This window comes from Palaemon carinicauda, chromosome 10, assembly GCF_036898095.1.
Source record: "Palaemon carinicauda isolate YSFRI2023 chromosome 10, ASM3689809v2, whole genome shotgun sequence".
Lineage (NCBI taxonomy): Eukaryota > Metazoa > Arthropoda > Malacostraca > Decapoda > Palaemonidae > Palaemon > Palaemon carinicauda.
This window is the reverse complement of record NC_090734.1, coordinates 160,692,671-160,700,170: the sequence shown is the minus strand read 5'-3', so window position 1 is coordinate 160,700,170 and position 7,500 is coordinate 160,692,671. Positions and strand designations below refer to the sequence as shown.

At 43.4% G+C, this 7,500-nt stretch overlaps 1 long non-coding RNA gene across 1 annotated transcript in view; it reads left to right on the top strand.

The window, feature by feature from the left end:
• The first annotated feature begins 2,668 nt into the window (after positions 1-2,668).
• The window catches only part of LOC137648927 (uncharacterized), a 102,115-nt gene continuing 97,283 nt past the window's right edge, over positions 2,669-7,500 (top strand). The window contains exon 1 of the long non-coding RNA XR_011045755.1: positions 2,669-2,987. This is a non-coding gene — a long non-coding RNA (uncharacterized lncRNA). The remainder of the gene's footprint in view (positions 2,988-7,500) is intronic.

The window sequence follows — 7,500 nt, the reverse complement described above, 5'->3', positions numbered from 1 at the left end:
TTTTTTGAGGGGTGGGCAATTGTACTTTGAATTATTTTTGAGTGGTGGGAAAGTGTACTTTGAATTTAATTTTGAGGGGTGGGCAATTGTACTTTGAATTATTTTTGAGTGGTGGGGAAGTGTACTTTGAATTATTTTTGACTGGTAGGCAAGTGTACTTTGAATTATTTTTGACTGGTAGGCAATTGTACTATGAATTATTTTTGAGTGGTGGGAAAGTGTACTTCGAAATATTTTGAGTGGTGGGCAAGTGTACTTTGAATTATTTTGGGTGGTGGGCAAGTGTTCTTTGAATTTAATTTTTGAGGGGTGGGCAATTGTACTTTGAATTATTTTTGAGTGTTGGGAAAGTGTACTTTGAATTATTTTGAGTGGTGGGCAAGTGTACTTTGAATTATTTTGAGTGGTGGGAAAGTGTACTTCGAATTTAATTTTTTGAGGGGTGGGCAATTGTACTTTGAATTATTTTTGAGTGGTGGGAAAAGTGTACTTTGAATTATTTTTGAGTGGCAGGCAAATGTACTTTGAATTATTTTGGGTGGTAGGCAAGTGTATTTTGAAATATTTTGAGTGGTGGGAAAGTGTAATATGAATTTAATTTTTTGAGGGGTGGGCAATTGTACTTTCAATTATTTTTGAGTGGTGGGAAATTGTACTTTGAATTATTTTGAGTGGTGGGCTAGTGTACTTTGAATTATTTTGAGTGGTGGAAAGTGTACTTTGAATTTAATTTTTTGAGGGGTGGGCAATTGTACTTTGAATTATTTTTCAGGGGTGGGAAAGTGTACTTTGGTAATTTATCTGGAAAAAACAAATGATTTTGCCAGCAATTAATGTTGTGTTTTTACTCTTTTTTTTTTTTTTTTTTTTAAGGCAAAGGTCCGTTTTAAAGGTCATGGAATGCTATTAATAACATCAAAATATCAGCATTCTGTTAAAATAAAATGATCATATGTAGTCCATATAGACTTTGATTGACATTACTTCAATCTTAATCGCTGATAGATGGGAAAAGATGGTAATTGCCAACCTACCCCCCTCTCTCTCTCTCTCTCTCTCTCTCTCTCTCTCTCTCTCTCTCTCTCTCTCTCTCTCTCTCTCTCTCTCCATTACCTTTCAAGTCTTTTCTTAATATTGGTCTTATTTAAGTATTTGTTACTTTGTTTTTAAAATTAACTCCTTATTTAATCTGTCTCTCTCTCTCTCTCTCTCTCTCTCTCTCTCTCTCTCTCTCTCTCTCTCTCTCTCGCTCTCTCTCTCTCTCTCTCTCTTACCTTTTAAGCCTTTTTCTTAATATTGATCTTATTTCAAGATTTGTTACTTTGTTTTTAAAATTAAATCCTTATTTAATCTCTCTCTCTCTCTCTCTCTCTCTCTCTCTCTCTCTCTCTCTCTCTCTCTCTCTCACACACACACACACACACACACACACACAGGCCTAATGGTTTTATTTAAGGATTTGGTTGTTCACTTTTATTCCTGCAGATTGATGATTTTATAGCCACCGTTATTATTAAATTAAATCCTCATAAAGTTCTCTCTCTCTCTCTCTCCTCTCTCTCTCTCTCTCTCTCTCTCTCTCTCTCTCTCTCTCTCTCTCTCTCTCTTATATATTCCTTTCCATCGCACCTGTAGCTAATTGATAAACAACCACCACCCTCCTTCCCCCCCTCCCCTTTCACCGCAACAAATTGACCCAAAATGCTCCGCCCTATATCACCTGAAGCGTGTTTCAATCCCCCCCCCCCAGAATACTTCCCCCGTCCCTTTCTCCTTCCCCCAAACCAAAGGATTAGTTCCCCCTACCTCCATGCCTTACGACTACCCATCCTCTTGCCCGTTGTTCTCTGTGGTGCTGAAGTATATAAGGAGAAATACTCACGACCTCCTCCTTTCATAGAATGGCTCTTACTTGTCCCTCCCCCCCCCCCTCCCTCCTTCCTCCTCCCCCCTCCCCTCTCCTTCTTCCCTCCCCCCCCCCCCCCTACCTCTACGCTTCTCGTAATCGCCCCGTTAAACGATGGACATGCGCAGGACAGGAGAGACGTATATTGATACAGATTTTACCCCTTGCCAAGACAAGACGTTCGATAAGCGATGCCCTCACTTGTGTGGATATATTGGATTTTTTTCACTTTGAGGAATAGAGAGAGAAATGAGGGGAATTAATGCGAGAATCGGAGGGAGGAAGAAGGGGCGTTCCCCTCCTTCAATGCCCTATGGCTGGAGGGTCACCCTCCAGCTGGACTCTATTCCCTTTAAATTCCGGCAGTACAACTCATGGTGGGGGGGGGGGAAGGGGTGGGATCTTTCTCCTCCTCATCCTCATCCTCCTCCTCCTCCATCAGTTCTGCCACCAAAAATCAATGAATGGTTTTAGCAGCAAACTGACGATGATGAAATATCATTAAATTTTACATGTCTCCTTTTTTGGATGCTTGACAGACACGGAAAAAGGACTCTCAGAGTGAGCCCCCATTGCCTGTAAGGAGGGTGCCATCTCCTCACTGGAACACTGAACATAAATAAGGGGGCGGGGCATGGCAAGAGCTTCCTCTCCCTCTGTTCCAGGTCTTATGGCGCCCGCCCATCAGCCCCTCTCTCTCTCTCTCTCTCTCTCTCTCTCTGTCGCACACCCACCTGGCAACCCACCCTACGCGGACACTCTAGGTCCCACCTCACTTGCTGCCGCTGTTGCTGCTGCTGCCACTCTTGCCCGCCTTCGAGTCGTCCTCCTCCTCCCTCGCTGCCCCTCACTTCTCCATCTCCTCCACCAACGAACTCCTCCACCACCGCCACCAGTTCCTCCACCAATATCGGCTCGAGCCCAGCTGCCGCCTGCTCCCTGCTCCCAGCCTCGGCTGCTCTTCACTCCTGCAGCAGCGGGCCTCGCTGCCCTGTTCTAGCTCGAGCTCCTGCCCTTCCACAGGCCCTCCCTCACCACCGGTTTCCCCCCCAAAGACGTTGGGAAGAAGACCGCCGCCATGGTAAATAGCCTCCTGACCTCTGCTGACCTGGCCTTGCTTGTGTGTGTGCCGGTGCACTTGCCTGCCTTGTAGTAGTGGGTGGAGATACAAGGCTTGTTTGTGTCTGTGGGTGTTTGTGTTTGTGTGTGTGTTTGTGTGCGGGCTGGACGCGCATCCTTTCTTTCCTTCCCGTCAACCAGCCATGCTCGTCATCTCTCTCTCTCTCTCTCTCTCTCTCTCTCTCTCTCTCTCTTCCTCTCTCTCTCTCTCTGTTCTGTACCACACCTTCATCCCCGAAATATGTTCTATGTACGAAGACCCAACCCTGTCTTCCTCTCTAACTCCAAATGTAACCCTTCCTATCTTGTACCATCTGTGTGATTCCTAGTCTCCACACCCGCTCTAAATCTCCCCTCCCCCTCCCCCTCCCCCTCCCCCTCCCCCTCCCCCTCCTTACCCGAATCCTAATCAGTTTCTTCTCCCTGTAATACCCTCTTAACAATTTTTGTTTACGTCTCAGCTCCTACTTTCCTACGCCCTCCTTCTCCATTGTGCCTCTCCCTGGGTTTCATGTGGCGGTTCGAGTCTTGGAAAATCGACTTCTTTGAGTTTTATTTTCGAAGTGGAGAAAGTGTTTACGAGGATCTAGTGATTAGTGTGACGAAAATATATATATTTTCGAAAATTTAGAAAAACAAATAGTGAAACAGAACAATCGCTCAATGTTGGCATCATCCAGAAATCTAACTTCCAGTTTACAATTGTCAAATGCCTCCTTCCAGACCCGGCCCACTCCCATTCCCCATCAGTGAATAATGTTGTACACCTTTTTCATGATACCGGATTAGTGAATCCTAAAATCTCAGATTGTGTTCCTCAAAGCAAGGGAGATGTTTCCTCTCAGTGTTAATCCTTTATTCGTGTCGAATCATCGTCTTCGCTCCCAAGTGTCCTCACACTAAAAGACCTTCATTGCTCCGCAGTTCCCTCACTCAAAAGTGCCTTCATTGCTCCTCAGTGTCATCACTCTAAAATACCTTCTTTGCTACACAGTGTCCTCAACCTAAAAGACCTTTCCTTCTCAGTGTCCTCACTCTAAAAGACCTTCATTGCTCCTGAGTGTCCCCACTCTAAAATACATTCTTTTCTCTTAAGTGTCTTCACTCCAAAATACCTCCTCTGCTCCTCAGTGTCCTCACTCTAAAACACCTTCTTTCCTTCTCAGTGTCCTCACTCTAAAACACCTTCTTTCCTCCTCATGGTCCTCTCTCTAAAATACCCTCTTTGCTCCTCAGTGTCCTCACTCTAAAATACCTTCTTTGCTCCTCAGTATCCTCACTCTAAAACACCTACTTTGCTCCTGAGTGTCCTCACTCCAAAATATTTTCTTTGCTCCTGGGTGTCTTTACCCTAAAATACATTCTCTACTCCTCAAGTGTCCTCACTCTAAAATACATTCTTTGCTCCTCAGTGTCATCACTCTAAAAGACCTTTGCTCTTCAGTGCCCTGACTCTAAAAATACCTTCTTTGCCCCTCAGTGTCCTCACTCTAAAATACCTTCTTTGCTCATTAGTGTCCTCACTCTAAAATACCTTCTTTGCTCCTCAGTGTCCTCACTCTAAAATGCCTTAATTGCACCTCAGTGTCCTCACTCTAAAATACCTTCTTTCCTCCTCAGTGTCCTCACTCTAAAACACCTTCTTTCCTCTTCAGTGTCCTCTCTCTAAAATACCTTCTTTGCTCCTCAGTGTACTCACTATAAAATCCCTTCTTTGCTGCAGAGTCTCCTCACTCCAAAATATCTACTTTGCTCCTGAGTGTCCTCACTCTAAAATACATTCTTTACTCCTCAAGTGTCCTCACTCTAAAACACCTTCTTTGCTCCTGAGTGTCCTCACTCCAAAATATTTTCTTTGCTCCTGAGTGTCCTCACTCTAAAATACATTCTTTACTCCTCAAGTGTCCTTACTCTAAAAGATCTTCTTTGCTCCTCGGTGTCCTCACTCTAAAAAACCTTCTTTGCTCCTCAGTGTCCTCACTCTAAAATACCTTCTTTGCTCTCCACTGTCTTCACTCCAAAATACCTCCTCTGCTCCTCAGTGTCCACACTCTAAAATACCTTCTTTTCTCCTCAATGTCCTCACTCTAAAACACCTTTCCTCTTCAGTGTCCTCACTCTAAAATACCTTCTTTGCTCCTCAGTGTACTCACTATAAAATACCTTCTTTGCTGCAGAGTCTCCTCACTCCAAAATATCTACTTTGCTCCTGAGTGTCCTCACTCTAAAATACATTCTTTACTCCTCAAGTGACCTCACTCTAAAACACCTTCTTTGCTCCTGAGTGTCCTCACTCCAAAATATTTTCTTTGCTCCTGAGTGTCCTCACTCTAAAATACATTCTTTACTCCTCAACTGTCCTTACTCTAAAAGATCTTCTTTGCTCCTCGGTGTCCTCACTCTAAAAAACCTTCTTTGCTCCTCAGTGTCCTCACTCTAAAATACCTTCTTTGCTCTTCACTGTCTTCACTCCAAAATACTTCCTCTGCTCCTCAGTGTCCTCACTCTAAAATACCTTCTTTTCTCCTCAATGTCCTCACTCTAAAACACCTTCTTTCCTCTTCAGTGTCCTCACTCTAAAATACCTTCTTTGCTCCTCAGTGTACTCACTATAAAATACCTTCTTTGCTGCAGAGTCTCCTCACTCCAAAATATCTACTTTGCTCCTAAGTGTCCTCACTCTAAAATACATTCTTTACTCCTCAAGTGTCCTCACTCTAAAACACCTTCTTTCCTCTTCAGTGTCCTCACTCTAAAATACCTTCTTTGCTCCTCAGTGTACTCACTATAAAATACCTTCTTTGCTGCAGAGTCTCCTCACTCCAAAATATCTACTTTGCTCCTGAGTGTCCTCACTCTAAAATACATTCTTTACTCCTCAAGTGTCCTCACTCTAAAACACCTTCTTTGCTCCTGAGTGTCCTTACTCTAAAAGATCTTCTTTGCTCCTCGGTGTCCTTACTCTAAAACACCTTCGTTGTTCCTCAGTGACCTCACTCTAAAATAGCTTCTTTCCACCTCAGTGTCCTCTCTCTAAAATACCTTCTTTGCTCCTCAGTGTCCTCACTCTAAAATACCTCCTCTGCTCCTCAGTGTCCTCACTCTAAAATACCTTCTTTCCTCCTCAGTGTCCTCACTCTAAAATACCTTCTTTGCTCCTCAGTGTCCTCACTCTAAAATACCTCCTCTGCTCCTCAGTGTCCTTACTCTAAAATACCTTCTTTGCTCCTCAGTGTCCTCACTCTAATATACCTCCTCTGCTCCTCAGTGTCCTCACTCTAAAACACCTTCTTTCCTCCTCAGTGTCCTCACTCTAAAATACCTTCTTTGCTCCTCGGTGTCCTCACTCTAAAATACCTCCTCTGCTCCTCAGTGTCCTCACTCTAAAACACCTTCTTTCCTCCTCAGTGTCGTCACTCTAAAAACGCCTTCTTTGCTCCTGAGTGTCCTCACTCTAAAATACCTCCTCTGCTCCTCAGTGTCCTCACTTTAAAACACCTTCTTTCCTCCTCAGTGTCGTCACTCTAAAATGCCTTCTTTGCTCCTGAGTGTCCTCACTCCAAAATATCTTCTTTGCTCCTGAGTGTCCTCACTGTAAAATACAGTCTTTGCTCCTCGGTGTCCTCACTCTAAAAGACCTTTGCTTCTCGGTCCTCACTCTAAAAATACCTTCTTTGTTCCTCAATTTCTTCACTCAAAAATACGTTCTTTGCTCCTAGGTGTCCTCACTGGAATATTTTCTTTGCTCCTCAGTGTCCTCACTGGAATATTTTCTTTGCTCCTCAGTGTCCTCACTCTAAAAATACCTTCTTTGCTCCTCACTCTAAAATACCTTCTTTTTTCCTCAATGTCCTCACTCTCAAATACCCTCTTTGTTCTTCAGTGTTTAATGTCCTCACTCTAAAAGACCTTCTTTGTTTCTCAGTGTCTTCACTCTAAAATACCTTCTTCACTTTTCAGTGTCGTCACTCTCAAATACCTTCTTTGCTCCTCAGTGTCCTCACTCTGAAGTAACTTCTTTGCTCCTCAGTGTCCTCACTCTAAAATACCTTTTTTGCTACATGGTGTCCTCACTCTAAAATACCTTCTTTGCTTCTCGGTGTCTTCACTCTGAAATACCTTCTTTGCGCCTCACTGTCCTCACTCTAAAATACCTTCTTTTTTCCTCAGTGTCCTCACTCTAAAATATCTTCGTTTCTCCTCAGTGTCTTCACTCTAAAATATCTTATTTGCTCCTCAGTGTTCAATGTATTCACTCTAACATACCTTCTTTGCTCTTCAGTGTTCAGTGTTCTCAACTCTAAAATATCTTCTTTTCCCCTCAGTGTCTTCACTCTAAAATTCTTTCCTTTCTCCTCAGTATCTTAGCTAGGAAATACGTTCTTTGCCCTTCGGGTGTGAGGTGCTCTCACCCTAAAATAACTTCTTTGCTCTTCAGTGTCCTCACTCTAAAATACCTTCTTTGCTCATCAGTA